This window comes from Sander lucioperca, chromosome 8, assembly GCF_008315115.2.
Source record: "Sander lucioperca isolate FBNREF2018 chromosome 8, SLUC_FBN_1.2, whole genome shotgun sequence".
NCBI classification, from domain to species: domain Eukaryota; kingdom Metazoa; phylum Chordata; class Actinopteri; order Perciformes; family Percidae; genus Sander; species Sander lucioperca.
Genome location: NC_050180.1, coordinates 13,472,782 through 13,492,613, shown reverse-complemented (window position 1 = coordinate 13,492,613; position 19,832 = coordinate 13,472,782). Strand labels below are relative to the sequence as shown.

The 19,832-nt window shown below is 39.6% G+C and overlaps 1 protein-coding gene across 2 annotated transcripts in view; it reads left to right on the top strand.

The window, feature by feature from the left end:
- The first annotated feature begins 345 nt into the window (after positions 1-345).
- Positions 346-19,832, top strand: part of htr1fa (5-hydroxytryptamine (serotonin) receptor 1Fa) — a 24,631-nt gene continuing 5,144 nt past the window's right edge. For both annotated transcript variants that reach the window (XM_031281669.1, XM_031281667.1), the window contains exon 1: positions 346-470. The gene's annotated coding sequence lies outside the window, so the exon portion shown is untranslated. The remainder of the gene's footprint in view (positions 471-19,832) is intronic.

The window sequence follows — 19,832 nt, the reverse complement described above, 5'->3', positions numbered from 1 at the left end:
ATATTAAACTGCACTAAATATCCTCTATTTGACATCTCTTTTTAGCCCAGTTCCACCATATGGAATCCCAAATTAACCTTCATGAATAATATATTGTGAGATTAAAATACGGTCACAATGAACCACTGACACACATGCGACCTTTATGAAGTTGCCTATCACAGAAAATTATATTTTGACTTGCTAGTAAAAGCGCTTGTCTCCTTATTAGCCTTGGTTGCTGGAGGTCTGTTATTACACTTATCTTGTCTTCACACCTCCTCCTCACTGACGCACCTCGCTCTGAGCTCTAGCTATCGCCAGTAAGCGCGCTCCCGTCTGCGCCCCCCCCCCCCCCCAACCTTTCCGTCGACACTGTAAACGGGTGTCGGCGTGAACGTCGCTGAGCTGTGAATGGACATTAGGGAATGTAATGTTCCTCTGCCACTGCCTGGTTTCTTCTATCATTTATTCTCTGCAACGGAAGCCGGGTAAGTTAATATTTTGCAGATTGCACATTTATTGACAGTAAGGCTGTCATGCAGTTTCTGAATTCATGAACCGAAATTGGAAAGTAGTTTATAGACGGGCGCTTTATGTGTACGTGCACATTAGGTGCAATTGATATGGCATACATTTTCAGTTGTCATCTTAATTGGCTTTTAAACATTGCACTCATCAACGTTGTAAACCTAAGCAGAGCACCTACACTGCCTCCACCTTTGTGCTGAGTATAACTATTTTACTGCGTGTAATAAGATACAGTCTGGGCTTGATGATTCCATAGACATATAGTAGCCTATAATGCATCTATGCATCTGTATCTTTCTAGAATTTTTTTGTCAATGTGTCCAATCCAATTACTGTTTTTCTCGAATACTGTATGATAATCAGAAGGTGATTTAATTATGTAAGAGAGAAAACAATAGCCTATAGCTGCGTACAGAGTGATTTGTATTGACTGACTGTTGTCAGGATCTTTACCAGACCTGAATCATCAAGAGGGATTCATGATGAGGAGATTCCTCTTCTTCTGGAGGGTTAATCTCAAAGCAAAGGCTCTACAGTGGCTGCACGTGTTTGTGAATGTTCAGTAGCCTATGTCCACGTACTGTATCTGCTCAAAATGAACTTCACATCTGGTGTAGACTTTATTAAAAGTAAGCAACGTGCCCCCCTAAGACCCATTGGAATTTACCTGGGAATCTGTTCTGCTGCAAGGAAATGGTTATTTAAACCAACAGCGGGTCCAATTCTGGGACTTTTCTGGACCAAACCCACAAAATGATATGTAGTGTGTTTAAGAAGGATAGTGTGTGCAGTAGAAATAGAATGTAAAAGGGAGAGCATTGCATGTGATGGGAGAGTGTGTGTGTGTGTGTGTGTGTGTGTGTGTGTGTGTGTGTGTGTGTGTGTGTGTGTGTTTGAGCATATGTGTAGGATACAGTCAGACTGGGTTGGTGTGATGAAGACACAGTGAGGGAATCACAGGGGTGAGTGACTCGCAGGCTTTTCCATGTACATTCCCAGGAAAGTTAATAGAAATTTTGTGTCTGTGGCAGGATGCAAACTCCGGTCTTTTGCATGGCAGTGGACGCTGTACACGCCCATCCACCATCCTAGCTCTTTGTACCTCACTAAATAAAGGAAACACCACTGTGTTATCACTGCACACTGATATTGGATGTAAATATGGACATATACTGGGCAGGCCCATGCATGCCTACAGCAAACATGTATGTAAATGTATGTACAGTAAAGCTAGGAATTTCACTGCAGTGAAGGACATATTATTGAGGACACTTTCATTTAATGACTTGAAATATTGAAGAAGGGCTCCACAGTGAGCTCTTTTTGGCCGAGGAGTCACATTTACTCATGGTACTTAATTCAATGGGGGAGTTATCTCTAAAAGAAAAATAATGGACACCAGTGATGGGTAGCAGTGTGAAACCAAGGACACATCGTGGCTTCTGATGATATGAGGCCATGAGCAAGCATTTACTGCAGTTCATCCTGTAGCACCCTGGCTTTTTTATGGGGCTCTACCAATCCTTATTTTCCTCTACTGATAGTGATGATGATACTTGTCTAGTGACCGATACCAACAGATCTGATACCAATGGTCTTTTTTTCCAGTTGAGTGGAACTGGATCATTCTTTTATGTTTTATTTTAGAGTTTAGCTCCACACAACAGGCGTTAGTATTGGTGCCAATACCAATACATTTTTTATGTTCAAGACATATGGAGACCAGAGTAGTGCCTGTAACTATTATGAAAAATGCACCTTGTTTGCCTTATTCTTATTTAAATTCAAATGTCCTTGTATTCCTTCCTTGTTTCTTCTCTTAATTGCTTTCCCTTAGGGATCACAAAACCTTAATATCTCTTAAGATGGCACATTTGATGTCAGTCAATTGCAATGAAATATTAGTAGCCATTTTATAGAGGGGGAATTTGCAAGCTCACATCTTCCGTAACTTAACTGCAATAGATTTGCAGATGTACTAATCTTTATTTACATATTCCTTAAACATGTTAGAAAGTGCTTTACAAGGAAAAACAGCAATAAAAAGCAAGCAATAAAAATAGAGGGAAAAGCAAAGAAAAGCAATAACAACAATCATGAAACTCTAGGAGGGTAAAAGACAGATTAGCAAAAGCAAATGGGGGTGCGACAGTTAAAACAGAAACACATGTCAAACATTCACAAAGGCTCTCCACTCCACTAATTCTCTACTAATTCGACTAACAGTCGTCCAGGTGAAAAAAGATAAAAGCATCCTTGCAACCTTATTTAAACCTGCATATGACATCACCATTTCATTGACACCAAAAGTGAGAGGTAGCTGAAAAATGTGACTTTGAGAAATCCTGAGAGGTGATTTTAGTACAACATGCTATTTACCAATGTATGCTAAAGTAACAAGAAAAAAGAAAGAAACAATGCCTCTACTGAATCTCCTGCTAACTGGGTGTTGTGGCATTGTGCTATGAATATTTCACAAACTTTGACTAGTGAATTATAACCAGTGACAGCCAATTGGCAAACAAAATACTGTAGCTGAGCCAATTTGAAGGTGTAGAGGACATGGTTGCTTATTTTTACAATGATGTTGAACAAGTGTTTCCCCTCTATTTATTTTGTTTATAGCCTGCTGGATCTAAGTGGTGAACTAAAAGTTCATTGCTCTGAAATAACACTAAGAGGTTTATAATATATGGCTGGTACATGGACAACCTACACAGCTCCATATGTTTAATTAGGCCCACTGTTTCTGTTTTTATTCTGCTGGTTTTGCTCATATTTGCACCACCGATAACATCACAGAATGCAACCAAGCTTAAATAACAGGGCCTTACCTTCTTTGACTGGAAGGGAATGTTTAATACATTTCTGTTTGTCCTTTCTTGTGACAGAGCTGTCTTTAGCGTTTAATATAATTTCATTAGGACAAAGGAAGTTTGTGCGGCTGGCATGCTCTTATGGTCCAACCACGTAAATTAGATTGATGAGATGGATACATTTTTTTGTAAAAAACTTGGCTTGTGTAAGCTCTTGGTGCCTTTCTATTTTCCCCTGGCTCTAACAAAGCCCAGACAGATAGGCTATCTGATGTAAAGCTTTTCACTGACAGTGGCGAGGGCCTCAATCAAAATCTGTCTGGATACATCTTACCATTTCATGTCAGACAATGGAAATAGGCCTTTCTGAACTCCGTCTTTCTCTTATGTGTCTACTAGAACCGCCTATTGTGAACGCGTCTACATACATGCTTCTCAGCTACCTTTAAAGGCCCATAGCATTCAAGAATCAATGTTTAATTCATTGTCACCAATCCATGACGGATGAGAACTCAAATTCTTCTGCCAACGTTAGCTGCCAGAATTATGCAAATGCTTGACAGTTCTCATTGTTTTTTTTCATGGATCTTTGAAGAGGGGTCTTCAAAACAAAGACAGCATAGAGCGAACATACTGGTACTACCTTAGGGATTTTTGTTTGTGTGTCTGACAGAATGAGAGACAGATGGAGAGAGTGCCTATTTGCCTGCTGTTCTCTTGTTAGCAGAAAGGAATTGTGGCATTATACAGTAACTGACTTGTAACTTTGACAAACCTGTAGGGGCTGAAGTTGACCTTAAGAGACCATCTAGCTACATCTAAAAGAGTGGCCCCAGTCTGGTCTTTTCCTGTGGCTTCTTACAGGAAATTGACTCCAAATGGAACAAGAGTAAAAGCCTAAAGCCCCACTAGCAGCACCTAGAGGCTGCAAAGTCCATTATATTTCACAAACAAGAGTGATAGATGAAGCAACATTCTGTACTCACATTTTTGCTCCTCTTACAGCCTTACCAGTTGTGGGGCTAAGATACAAAGCTTGTCTTGAGGGTGCAATGGAGGAAGTACCATTCTGTTATTTACATCCATCCATCCGCCTAACCGTCTGTCCATCCGTCATCCGTTATTCACCTGCTCATCCTGTTGAGAGTAACTGAATCTTCATAGCCTCACTAGCATCACAGCAAGCTTGTTAGTTTTTTTAATCGCTCTTTGTCAACTTGTAAGGTCAAACATTTCTATTCAACAAATCAAATTTCTGGTACCACTGAGTACCACAAGGATGCGCAGAGTGGACAGCGGAGCTGCCGTGGAGACGGAGGAACACTAAGTCTCCTCTGCAGCTTGTTCAAGTCACTGTGAGTCAGAGCTATGCTGATAAAGCAGTCGCAAGTGTGGTTAAACTTTTCAATACTGTATAAGATGGCATGCCAAAAGTGGTCGCGGTGTTACACCTCCTCTGAGACACTGGTGACAGACTGACAGGCTGGAGATTGTAGGGATGGGTTTGGGAGGGAAAAGGGAGGTAAGAAAAGGTTTTTGTGTATTTTGTGTGGTGTGAAAATGCTCTAAATAAATAACAAAATGTTCCCAGTAAACAGAATGAATAGGTTTGGACTTATTTTTACAACTGTAATTAAATGTGTGTTATTCCGAGAGAGAATAAATAGAGAAACAAAACACCAGTCCCCCAGTATGAGGCATAGTTGAGGCGCAAACTATAGAACTAGAAACTATAAAACTAATGGGGAAAAAAGCATCCACACACTCAAGTCTGTGCAAAAATCTTATTTACAGTAATTAAGCAAGCTTCTGGTTAAATCAATCAATCAACATTTATTTATAAAGCACTTTAAAAAAAAAAATAAACATTGCACAAGGTGCTGTACAGAACAAAGTAGAAGTCAAAGTCATTTAAAATATTTAAAACATTTAACATTTAAAACATGAAACAGTATCACAGTAAACATTTTTGCACAAAAATGTCAGCCTCTGTTGGGAAAGGCCAAGGAAAAAAGGTGGGTTTTAAGAAGAGATTTAAAATTAGACAGTGAAGAAGCCTGTCTAATAGGCAGAGGTAGGTCATTCCATATTTTTGGAGCTGCCACAGCAAAGGCACGATCCCCTTTAAGTTTCTGCTTCGTTTTAGGGACACTCAGGCGCAGTTGTTCAGCTGACCTGACTGAGCGGGTCGGTGTGTAGGGGTGAAGCAGCTCGGACAGGTAGGATGGGGCAAAACCATTTAAGGATTTAAACACAAGTAAATACATTTTAAAATGGATCCTAAAATATACGGGCAACCAGTGGAGTGAAGCTAAAATGGGGCTGCCTCGTAAGATTCAGCTTTATTTTGGCTAACTGCCATAGTTGGAAAAAGCCTGCTTTAACCACTGCCCCAATCTGTTTGTCAAGCTTAATATCGGAGTCAATTTTAACCCCTAAATTGATAACGGTTGGCTTGACATATTGAGCCAAGGGACCCAGGTCGACAAAGGGGATCCCAGTGTGGACACCAAAAACCATCACTTCCGTTTTTGTTTCATTAAAACTTAAAAAGTTAGAAGCCATCCAGGCCTTTATGTCATCCAGGCATTCGAGCAGTGGTCTGAGAGAGTTGCTATTTTTAAGGGGCACATAGATCTGGCTGTCATCAGCATAGCAGTGGAATAGAATGCCATGCTTCCTAAGTATGGAACCAAGCGGGAGCAAATAGAGAGAGAAAAGAAGAGGTCCTAAAACTGAGCCCTGTGGGACCCCACACGAGAGAGGAGCAGAGGAGGACACCGAGTCACCACAGCTGACACAGAAAGTGCGACCTTCCAAATAGGACCTGAACCAGCTGAGAGCTACGCCCTTGATGCCCACCCACTGCTCCAAACGAGAAATCAGGATTTCATGGTCCACCGTGTCAAATGCAGCAGCTAGATCAAGAAGCACCAAAACAACACAGTCACTGGAGTCAGTAGCTAAAAATATATCATTAAATACTCTTAAAAGAGCAGTTTCGGTGCTGTGCAGAGACTTCAAGAATGTTGTGTTCTTCCAAAAAGGCCATTAATTGACTGTAAACCAACTTTTAAAGTATTTTAGATAGGAAAGGTAGTTTAGATATTGGCCTGAAATTTGCTAGATCTGCAGGATCGAGTCCAGGATTTTTAATTAGAGGTTGGACTACTGCATTTTTAAAATTTTCAGGGACCACACCCGAGGAAAGGCTACTATTAACAACTGCAAGAACAGATGGACATATAGTAGGGAAAACATACTTAAAAAGTCGAGGAGGGACACTGTCACTTGGAGAACCTGAGGGCATCAAGTGATGACAAAAACAATCTTCTGTAGTGCAGACTGAGTAACAGGTTCAAACTTTCCAAAAACAGTAAGAACAGACAACAGAGATGGAAGAATCATAAGTAGAAGGTGTCATTTTAGCCCTAATAGAAGTGACTTTTATAGTAAAAAAGTGAAGAAATTGTTCATACACAGCATGAGAGGCGTCAACACAGGCAATTTGCTGGCCATTAAGAACAGAGTCAATAGTTTTGAACAACGTACGATGGTTGTTAGAGTTAGACAAAATAATTTCAGATAGATATTGCCTTTTTGTTGTCTGATAATGACGCCAGCAATCTTGTACTTTTTGAAACAACACATGCAGTTTGCGCTCAGCTTTACGGCACTCACGTCTTACAGCATGAACTGTGTCATTAAAGGACAATTCCAGCGCTAGTATTCGGGGGCTCTGTTGCAGCATAGCTCTCTCTCTCGTAGCCCTTTCACGGAGCTCCCGCAGCTCTTCGTTCAATAAACTGTCTGTACACTTACAAAGTTCTCAATGCTTCGGTTAACATGTAGGGACCCTCATTTTGCTACCGTTGAAGTTTGGTGATATTTTGAGCCTTTTTAGTGGTACAAAATAGCGATTTATTTTTTCTTTCCCTGTGCCCCGAATACTAGCGTTGTAAGCTAATCAGCGGTCCGCGCTAGCTTCGTTCAAGCTATAAACACAATCAATTAGTTATCTAATAACATCTGTTATTAACCCCTAGGTTCGTTTTGTGCCGGAATTGTCCTTTAAGCCAGGGCTCCGCTTTTGCTTTAGGCTGCCTTCTCTTCAGTGGAGCTAACCTGTCTATAACCATTTGACAAGTGGAGTTAAGCCATGAGCTGAGCTCCTCTGGATCATCACAAATAAAGTCTGGTATGGCACTATTCTGACTGAAGACAGATGAGAACTGAACAGCAGTGGAAGGGTTAATTATCCGACAGCGCCTAGCAGCAGCGCAAGGCTTAAATGTATTACAGGCAAGAACAGACTCAAATAATACAGGCATGTGGTCAGAAAACACTGCATCGCAGATCTCTAAGTTAATAACAGGCAAACCAAAGGATAAGACAAGATCAAGTGTGTGCCCGCGTTCATGTGTGCCAGACACATATTGCACAAGATTAAAAGAGTCAATAAGGTATAAGAAGTCTTTTGCCATTGGCTTGTCAGCACACATGGATATTAAAATCCCCAACAATAAGGACACGGTCATATTTAGGCATGATTTCAGCCAAAAGACCGGCAAAGTGATGTATAAAATCCTTATTATATTTGGGAGGCCGATAGACCACTGCACACAGCACTGTGTGAGAGCAACCCAGCTCAAATAAGCTGAGTTCAAAGCTTGTGTGCGTGGATTCTAGCGATAGCTGTTTACATTTATAGTCATTCTTGTAGACAGTCGCTATTCCTCCTCCTCTGCCTGATATCCGTTTGGAGTTAAAATAACAACAGTCATGCAGCAATAATTCAGAGAAAGCACTAGACTCACCAACAGTCATCCAAGTCAAGTCAAAAAAGAAATCCAATCCACGAGACGTGAAGAAATCATTCAGGATAAAAAAAATTTTCACTAGCAATCTAGCGTTGACCAGGCCGAACCTGGCAGGAGCCAGCGGGTCTGCGGCGTTGACTGCCCTGGGAACCCGACACAGAGGCCGCAGGTTTCGCAAATTCACCCCGCGCCAACGGGGACGAGGAGAGCGTGGGCTTTCCCCCTTTCTGGTCTACATATCCCTGCCTCTGCTGAATTACTTTTAGAAAATGTATCCCCCCCCTCAAAGTGATCAAGGCTATTTTATCAATAGACCATATATTATATACCTAAAATAGAAGTATTTTTAACTAAGTTAAAGGTGCCGTAGATAGGATTGTGAAGATCCAGGACTTAGCCAAAAAATGTGAACATCGACAACTTCTCGGTCCCTCCCCCCTTTCCACTAAAGCCCAAAACGGTCTCCTAAGCCCCTCCCCCCACAAGGGAGAATGAATGTGTGTGCCTGAGCAGTGATTGACACACAGTTAGACACCCCCCCCTGACTCTGATTGGTGCATCTGAATAGGGAGCGGTGGATTTTTGCAAATCGCACTACAGGCTGTAGGTGGTGCCAGAGTTTGCCAGATTTTTTTTTTTTTTTTTTTAATGACCTGCTTCATGTAGTTCTACTGGAACGTAGGGTCAGTTTCAGCAAATATGACAGAATGTTAGTTTTATAAGTCTTACCTACTGCACCTTTAAGCGCTGTGACTTAAACAGTCTATTGTGCCATAGAACGATAAAGTCCAAGCAGCAGTTGCTGGTTGTATTTAGCCGCTACAGAGCTCCGGGATGCTGGCTACCAGCGGCAGTTGTTTAGCTGCCAATAGGTGACTGCGAGCTGGCTACAGGCACCGCCAGATGACGGTCCTTTCAGGGGCCATGGAAGTTGAGTTTAGCCAGAAAAGGTGATCATTATGCAGCGATGACAGTTAAGTTTAGGCACCAAAACAACTCGTTAAGTTTAGGAAAAAGATCGTGGTTTGGATTAAAACACTCACACGAACAAGCGTTTTCTGGGTGAAAATATTTTGTTTTCGCCGCGAAGTGAGCTCCGCTGTGCTTATGTTGACACCACATTGTACTATTTCATTTTAAGATTATTTTCCATTGAATATTGAAGTTCATAAATAAGTGTTTTGGCATGGCTGGCCGAGTGGCACTATATCTATGGTATTGAAAGGGGGATTTAATTATTGCATGTTTTGTTTTGTTGTGAATGATCAAAAAACACCCTGTGGGGAAGGACAGACAGGTTGACCAACCAACATCACCATCCTTAAAGCTGAGTTGCTAGGATGGCAAAAAGGAAGAAAATCTATTTATCAGAATGGAATTAGCAGCAGGGCAATGTACATCATTCACTTTTCCTACATACAGAATATGCTTTTATTTAAAATAGCTATTAAAATGGGATCCACACAAAGGACTCATCTCAGAGCGTCTGCCATTATCACAAACTTGACATCTGTGAAAGATGGTGGTTGAATCTCTCTTTGCTTTCATTATTGAACACAAAACTGTCTGTACTCATTCCCCCCTCACAGATATTAGCGTGATGTTTCAAAGAGATGCAAAGGTAGATTTGTCCTTTGTGTGACTTTGATTACTTTTCTGTTGGTGCTGACATTTTGAGCAAGCAGTGCCATTCTCACAACCACAAAACATTGAATGCTTATTTGCTGAATGTGTGGGATAAGTCAAAGATCAAAGCTAATATGTTAGGTTATTGCTTGGTGAATTTGGGATCCAGGCATCACTCAGGGGCACATTGTAGCAAGTCAAGCTTTGAATGATAGATAATGTAAGCAATGCACACAAAGGCGGGCTAGGAACAACTTTCAATTTTTCCTCCCATTTGACATTAGTCTTAGCTGGGGACAGGCACAGAAGTTATGTGTCAATTCACCAGGTCTTCATTGACAATTGAGGGTAAAACTGTTGAATAAATTCTGAATGGTTAATAAATGAGCTTGATCACATGTTGCAAAAGTAGGGCTATCAAAATAACGCGTTAATTTCAATTAATTAATCTGAGAAAAAATAACGCAGATTACTCCATTCCATATTGACGTTTGACCCAGAGCCGTTCTAGCCACCATTGGACTGTAAAATGAAGGAGGGAGACGAGAATGTGCTGCCTGGATCATTGATTGGAACATTTACTTATACAAATCTTCTTCCTGAATAGGGTCTTTCCAGCTCTCAGCGAAGGCGGTCGCTTTTTCTCCCTCTCCCTCCCAGGCCTACCCTGCTTGCTATCTTGTCTTGTGTTGTCTGTTAACTTTTTAGAGACTCTCCCTGCAAGGCTCTACAAATACCTAAAAATCATGGAATTGATTAACTGGTCTAAAGAAAAATTGACCAGTTGAACAATTGTACAGTTGGACAATAGAATGAATGTTAAATTAGAGCAGCCATTCGTGTAGACTAAACAAATTTAATCTTTCGGCTCCCTTATCCTGAACGGCCTTGCCAAGGCCGTTTCTTGGAACAAACAGTCACCCTGTTGGGGCTCTGCAAGCGAGACTCTCTTGGTTCCTCCCCCGTCTTCCCCATTGCCTGCTGATTGTCGTATCGGTTCTGGACTGTTCAAGGGTGTCACCACGGCAACGTGCTGTGTTATCGCTATAACATTCTGCGGACTGGGACACTAGTAGGACTGCCGGGCTGTGCGTTTCTCAGCAGGCCAAACTCCCCCAACCTACCCCCTCCCCAGTCCCACGCCTTCGCCGCTAAATGTGCAACTGTACATTTATGTTATGTTATGTTATGTTCAGCAGTGCAAATGTACTGCTTGTGTGCTTACGTGCTGTGGTGTTTTTTCCTGTTCCCACACTGTTCTTATCTTTATGAGGATAGTCTGAGAGTTGCTTTTTTTTTCCCTCTCCTCTCCTCATGTTATGCTGTATTGTCCCTGCGAGAGTTAAGAGAGAGTTGTGATGGCGCCGCATATGGCGACTCGGTGTGTCTGTGCGTGTTGCTTTAATGTGACATGCACCTACAACACCAGGACAAATTCCTTGTTTGTGTAAACGTACTTGGCAATAAAGCTTTTTCTGATTCTGATTCTGATTCTTGGGTACCGAAATCTGGTGCCACTGATATGTCTGCACTTCTCTCTGATGCTCTGAAACAGACGATACAGGCAACACAAACACCGCTGCACGTGACGCTAGTTAACACTATACTCAACAGCAGCTAACGTTAGCCTACCAGATGGGAGGGATGGAGATGGGAAAAGGACATTTAACAATAACTTTGAATGCACCACAAGGCTGTAAATTACCAGTTTCATTGAACACACCGTCTGTGTTTTTCCGACGTCGGCAGCTGCAGATTGCAGACTCCAGGTCACTACACTGTAAGACATTTCATGGTAGTTTAACTTGGAAATGCAAGTTCACCTGCTGCCTTGAAAATCGAAGACCCAACTTGAAGACTGCCTTTGTTTCAACTTAGAAATTAAAGTTAATGAGGTTGATGTAACTACAGTGTTCTAGTTTTGTTAAAGTTGTTCTTTTAGTTGATTTAACTTTTTTATTACTTGGTTTAACGTCATACTTTAAGTTAAAACAAATCATTTATTTTCTTTAATAATGCAAGAAACCTTCCTTGCCTAGTATAACAGACATACTTTTCTGCTTTATTACAACTCACAGTTTCAAGTTAAAACAACATAACCACATTTATAGTGGAGATAGCGTGGGCACTTGGGTGCGGCCGCCCCAGGGGACCCGTGCGAAATAGGAGACCCTCTAAAGCCGCTGATCTTGCGTCACTTGACATAAAAGGTCCGCTAGTGAAGTAATACGCTGCTGATTACTAGCTGAAAGAAGCCTATTACTGCTCCAAGTCCAACGCTGCAATACTCCAGCTCTTCTTATCAAACGTAACCGTCACTTAACTCATGGTTACAAATGTAAACCAGCACAACAATGACAATTACCAGGCAACAAAACACTACATTCTAAGCAGACATGTTTAATAAACGGAATTCATAAAGTTAAATTTGTATTTCAAACAAACTGCAAACTTTTCAGCAAATTTTAACACAACTCTATTTACCACCTTGCATCATGGGAATTGACCAGCCAATGAACCAATTGCACCTGACTGCAGTACGCAGATCGGGGTTGGGCTAAATGTGGGCGGAGCTAAACGTTTGACTTTTGAAAAGTACTTTCCATTTCAATTTGAGAAGAGTGAAATTCCAAAATCACAAGTTGTTGACAGGTACTCCCTCCGCCGGTGGCACTAGTGCTTTCTTGTTTGCCCCAACACGTGTTATATTTTAGTTGAAATATGAATAGGCTACATCACTTATCTGCGGTGTATAATTAATTTATTGTGTCCATGCTTTAACTTTGCCGTGAAAGAAGAACTCTTTTTTGTTGCAACACACACACCCGCTTTTTTTTCAACTAATAACTTAACTTACATACCCAAGTTCAATCAACACATACATATCTGACAAAAAATTAAAATAGTCGACCCATTGAATAAATGCAAGTTTAACTTTCAAAAACTCATAAAGTTGAGTTCAAAATCCACAACTTGTATAAGCTCGTTCAGTTAAAAATAAGAAATAAGTGGACATAACTAAATGGGTCTGTAATGTTTTACAGTGTACCGATTCAGTGACCAATTCAAATCACTACCCCCTTAATTTGTTATTTTGGGCTTTTGTTTTGGGAAAATAAACAATCCAAATACACCTTCTGAAATCAAATTAGGCCCTAAGTAATAAGCTATTCCTAACTTTAAAAACAATTAAAAAAAGAAACCAAAGAACACACTGTACATCATGAATCTGTGTGTAATCTAGCGTAATGAATGAGCCACCATGCTTGACCACATCTTTTCATCTATGTTAGGAACGTTTTTAATGTATGTTATCTGCTGGTGAGCAGAGTAAAGGCTGATGGACCTTCTGAAAAAATAGTTTTGAAAGCCCTTAATCTCAACACTTGATAACATAATTCAATTGGAAGTTCGTAATATATTCAAGCCCGGCAGCTATGTTAGTCATTCTCACACATATTTAAATTATAAAGCTTCATGCTGCTGCACTCAACGCCTTTTCTATCACCTTGCAGGTTTTAATTACTGATCTGTTTCCAACAGTGGAGAGCATGCAGTTTGATTCAGCAGCATATCAGAAGAAAATTCAGTGTTGTAAATTATCTTTTTTTAGAAGGTTTTATAATGTCTTTCTATAAACATGTCACTAATACAAATAAAGCAAAAATCCCTTCCCATCATATTCTCTCACACACATAGGTCCACCTTGAACAATCATATACAGAGAGTGAGCCAAGACAACTACTTATCTTATTTTATCACCCAGTTTCTATCCTGCATTAGTAGCTACATTTTTTACATTGTTGTCATGCATGTTGTCATGTTGTATGTTTCATCGGTGTCGCGAGCTTACTGGCTAACCGGCTGAAGTTATGGATATAACAAAGTTTTTTATACGGAACAGGAACACTAGTAACAGACCTCACCGGCCGGAGAGTGATTCAGAAGCAGCGTCAGATGAACCGCGGACAAGTGTTGCAGGTTTGTGAATCCGCTGTTGTAACACTTGAGTTAAGTGACTGTATTGCTGGCTAGCTAGCGAGTTAACATTATTAGTTGTTATTAAGAGAAATTAGTTGCTAATAGAGACATGTACACAGGGGGGTAGGCCATAGGCCAAAAAATGTCCCCTAAAAAGGTGTTAGGTTAGGTTTGTTTGATTATTAGTTGTATGTTTTGCCTCTGATTGATTTGTGCTTATCATTTCTTGCAGGATTATTAGAAGTGCTGCCGCTCTTCTTCCTCTCGACACCATCACTACCCTCCTCACCTGGCCTTCATCCTCACCTGTATTGCTTTCTTTCTAAGTTTCTATTTTACCTGTTAAGGATAATTTTTGTATAAATTGAAATGCATGACTTAATAAATTGTTCTTGTTTTAAAACAGATTTTTATTGTTTTATTATATTACATTATTAATACTTGTGTATTGTTTAAAAATACACGATAAACCTTGTTGTGCAGTTAAAGCTTCAATTGTTCTTTTTTCCATTTCATGGATTCTGATGTAGCAAATTTATCAGCTAAGCACAAACTAAACAGAACTGAACTCTTAAGATTAGTAATGATGTTTACACCAAATTCCAATTTTACCTATGTAGGCTAACTTTAAAATAGTCAGATAATGGTTGCCTCTTTTTAGTTGCCAGGGGTGAAAATGAGTCATCCTTAACATTTTTGGTGTTTTGGATTCATTACAGCTGGAGAACAATTAAATACAAAATAGGTTGTAGGCTCTACTGGGTGATTTTTTTTTTTTTTACTGAGTAACTATCATCATTTTCCCAGATAGTGTATAGAATTTTAGGCATTCTATTATCTCAAACAGCCTGAAAAATAGTGCATTTAGCTGACGTAATTGGGAAAAAAATCTCCAAAAATCTTGGAGCTAAGCCCCGAATGTTTATATCGTCTGGCTCCGCCCCTGTTTATGTGGCAATATTTATGTTATTACATTGCAATGCTGTTGATGCATTCAGGGACAACCTGACTTCTGAGACATCAGAGTTTGCTGTTGAACAGCAAACTTTTTAAATCAAGAAACGTCAATCCACATTATTCTTCTCATAGTGTTGATGTTAGTCGTATGAGGACATGCCATTAAAGGCCATTAAAAATTCCCTTTCCACATGAATTATGTATTTTTACATCGACCTCCCATTAGTTTAGCCATTTGCTTTATTGGCTCAACCCAGTCCATAATAAGGTATTAGCTCCTGCTGGTTTAGGGAACTATGCATGAGGTACACTGATTATGACAGTATTTTAGGCTTATGTATGTGTGTGTGTGCGTGCGTGCGTGCGTGCGTGCGTGCGTGCGTGCATGCGTGCGTGCGTGCGTGGTTGATGTTATTTTTACATAAGGCACTTTTTAAATGAAGAAAAGATGTTTAGTATGTGCATATAAATACAGTATGTGACAATTCTGAATTTGAGTATACATACAGCCACAGTGTATTCATCTGACTGAGAGAACGGTTGCTGTACAAACTCATGTTTGATGTTTGCAAAGAGTCATTGTTTATGCTTAAGAAATAATATGAGGTTAATACTAACATATTGATTTATGCACTAACTTAAAGCTACATTAATGAGTAGTATTGTGATATTAACTTCAATAAATGACTGAGCATAGCACCTACGCAGCCATTTGGAGCTTTTTAATCACATTAATTGAGTCTCAGGGCCCTATTTTAACGATCTGAAACGCAAGTATCAAACGCCAAAAGCAAGTAGCTTTGTGTGCGGATCTCGGGCGCTGTTGCTATTATACCAGCGGGATAAATGACTCTCGCACCCGACGCAAATCTAAAATGGGTTGATAGTTTTCCTTTGTTATATTTGGAACTAATATGTTGAATATATCATTTTTAAACTCATACCAACATAAAGGAAAATAATTTGTATACAAAGAAGTTATTTATTTAGTAGTGATAAGTAGCCTAATCTTTTATATCTGTTGTTTGTTTACATGTTTAACTTAACATCTTATTTCAGACAACGTGACTCCAGAAAAAAATAAACTATGTTTACTAATGATTTTTAGTAATGACTACTAAAGTAAACTGGATTTGTCTACTGCATCAACTTACCGCTCTGTGTTAATACAACCTTGTGTAACAACAAATTTCTAGTGAAGTCAACTAATTTGGGATAACAGCGTATCAGACCATTAATTATATCAAACTACACACCTGCTGTGTTAAACATTCAAAAAAAATATCATTTGGTGAGATATAACAACCTCTGCTCTTTCCTGGCTGTAGAAAAAACGATTTCTTTGAAGTAAATAGCTCCGATGTGTCTGGCTGGTGTTTCAGCCTTCTGACAAGTTTAGTCTTTTGAAAACTCACATTTTTATCTCCAAATTATATCCAATTTGGCAATTTAACACTATTCCCAGAATGTATTAACTCATGCCCACCTGATTTAATATATTATCTGATTTATACCGAGTTCATCCTAATTTGCATTGTGTGTTACGGGCAAACCTATTCATATTACATTGACCTTGTCTGTCACAGTTGTATTGGAGAAGAGCGGAGAATTAACCGACTAGTATTATGTTTGTGTGATTGTTTTGCTGTACCTTGATTTAAAGACCCTTATGTATTGCTGTCTTTGACAAAGTTAAAAAGTGTAAAATCCTGTAGGGGCTTTTTATCAGGGTAAACTGTACGTCAGCCTGTTAATGGCAGCTTCAAAGGGACTCCATCAGCTAAAAGGGAATGCCTGCTTCATGGAGTCTAAAATAAACTGTTGATGACGGACACCAGTAACAATTACCCATTGATTTTAAACTCAGTACACTGCTTTTGGCATGTATTGCTATAGTCACACTTGTATTGTTAATGTGGCTCCAAACTCACTGCTCGCTAGATAAAGGCTTGAGCGGAAGCTTTTTATAATTATGGAGAATGTCTAATCAGAGTGATTTTTCACATTATCTGCTGTACCACATGCTGTATGTGTGCTTTCTAGTGAAATCACCAAAAGTATGAGCTGATAGCTGCTAATTGAGGCATTCTCACCATCATCTGTTGAAGACAGATAACGATAAATTCTACCATGTTTTGCGTCTAAATGCAAGGGGTTTTAACCCTAACCCCTAACCCTTTGTCAAGCTCGCTTCTGATTCTGACCTGGACTCAACTTACAGTTTTTTTAAGATTATTTTTTGGTGAAATTCATGTCTTTCAGTCAAGTCAAGTTTATTTAAATAGCACATTTAAAAACAACCGGAGTCGAACAAAGTGCTCTACAAGTTAAAGTGAACGGCACAACAATAGCGAGTGAAATAACATTGACAAAAAAAATTATATATAAAAAAAATTAAAAAAAAGTGACATAAGCTCAAATAAGATGTCTCTCAACGTTTGAAAGAATTCATCCTCCTCTGTAAATGTGCTTTTTACCTTCTCCTTCCATACTCACGCATGACGTGACAGCAGCAGAGCACTGAGGCAAGATTTATTTACACAAGCTGGATGATCATACTGTACGTCACCAACAACTTCCCAGAAGCATTACCAGTCTTTCACGGTGTAGATATTTGTAATGGCTGTCCTGTATGTTGCTTCATTGAAATGAGTCAGTTTAAGCTAATGCATGGATGTATATTAATCAGCCTTAGCCAAAAGTACAAAATAAGGAAATTCTATATATATCTTCTAATATCTATACTGCATTCACATCCCAGGTTGAGTGTAGGGGCACACATTAAGCAACTTCACAAAAAATAGACGTACAGACCCACAGATACTTACAAGAACCAATAGATCCTTTTCAGCACTGTAGAATACTGAAAGATGATTAAACGTCTCAGTCAGCGCCGACCACTAACTTACCCAGTGGAGTGTGCGCCCCATGTAGGCCTTGGCAGCCAGGGTTCGGCTCCGACCCATGGGTCTTTGCGTGTCGTCCCCCCTCTCTCTCTCCTCATGTCTTCAACTCTATCCTGTCAATTGAAGACCATGAAGGCCTGGAAAATAATCTTTTAAAAAAAAGGGTTCAGTCAACACAAACATTACTAAACGTCCTCCACTGAAAAATGTGTTTTACTTATTGTTACTTCATTCGGATGTTTCACTGTACAGAATGATTTATGTGCAGACTTTGACACTAGAAGGCTGTTTTCACTTTTACCTGCTGAAGGGGGAAAGTCTCTCCTTATTATCTAAGATGTGTACGCACAGCACAAGCATAAGCACGATTTTATGACATCACAACTAGTTTGGCCAATCAATCATGGTCCAATATCTAGTATAATTAGAAGCCTCCAGTGCACATACACTGATGATGGTGATGATTTTGAGAATCTTTACAGTTAAATTCCAAATATTTACACACAGCACACCACAAAGTGCGAAAGATGAGGTAAAAATGACCATTCGATGTGATGCACTGAGGTGTCTTAAAACCATATCATTCAACACTAGAAATCACTGAAAAAGAATGTTAAATATGAAAACATCCAAATGTGTGCAGCGTACGTCATGAAGTGATCCAGTCCAGCTTGAAATGAGGACACAAGTCAATGAGTGAGAACAGTGCATGCTGCAAAGTGGGCATGACAGCAGTTTAGCCCACTCAGGGTAATGGGAATGATATCAACCCTTTTGTGAAATGCAGGACAGTGAGTACACACATTAGCAATTAGCACATAGATATTGTCTTTTAGACACTTGTCATTATAATCCCAAATACTAGTCACTAGTACTTTTTTTTAGTTTTTTATTAATACTTGATGTGGACTTGCTAGTGGTCTCATCTGTAAAAATGTGATTAAAAATGAATAGCAGTTGAATGGGAAAAAAGACTATTAAAATATTAGGGGAAGGTTTAAGTATTCAGCCCTCTACTGAGCCTTTTACTTATTCAAATCCTCCCATGCCATTAACATTCCAAAAAAATACACTTTATTATGTTACTTTATCATGGCCATGTTTTTATGTAGGGTGTTTTTCTGTACCAGAATGGTATAATTCATATTTACCTTCACTTATGTATTCCACTTCTTTCCACTTTAGTTTCAGGACAAAACAAAAACAGTATTTCATGTTCTTAGAGGAAGCACTTTGCGGTATTACTACCTGCCAACTTTGTCATTTACCTCCCCAACCAAATTAAATACACAGCAGATGAAAAAAGATAAAGAGACAGATAGACTGGCAAATGAATGAGAGTTGCTGTGCCGTCAGGTGCTGCAGTAAGTCATCTACTTTGCATCTTTCCAGAGGCTGTCAGTCAGCTTTTTCACAACTCTCCTCCTTAACAACTACACTTGGCAGCTTGATGCCCTGCTTAGGAAACGCGTTTCAGAGATTGTACTTCATGTGACGGTTGCAGCTTCCCTTTTCTTGTAAGAGAGAGAGAGAGAGAGAGAGAGCGAGAGAGAGAGAGAGAGAGAGAGAGAGAGAGAGAGAGAGAGAGAGAGAGAGAGAGAGAGAGAGAGAGAGAGAGAGAGAGATTGAATGTCGGGGGGTTGACATTCTTTTCGGTGACTGCAATCCTTTTGAAATTAGAGTAAAGTTGGGGTTTGTATGTGTGTGCATACAGTATACTGTATGTATACATGTCTGTGTGAGTTTACAGTGTATCTAAGGGTGTTTGCTTATGTGTTTGAGCTGTAAGCAAGAGTTGAGAATGGAATAAACTAATCTTTATATCTTCATGTCTGAATGTGGAGGACATATTTGACACGTTTCTGCTTTGTCAGCCTCCTCATTATCTGCACAACCTTAATCTGTTACTTGTAGACTGCAGAAGCATCATCATGCAGTATTTCTGTAGCTTGATATTACAGTCCCATAATAACCAACTCAAATTGATTTTGAAAAGTATTATTATTTGAGTGCTGAATAAATCTGCCAATATCGTAAAATCTACTGAACAAAATCAGGGTTTACTGGTTCTTATCTCTTATCACCTTCTCCATAATCAGTAGATAATTAATGAAGAAAATAATGTTCTGTAGCAACACCATACAAAACAAACTTGAAAGTTACTATATCATTTAAAAACAATGTGACCATCAGTCAGTGAATGAAGCTGTTTTCCC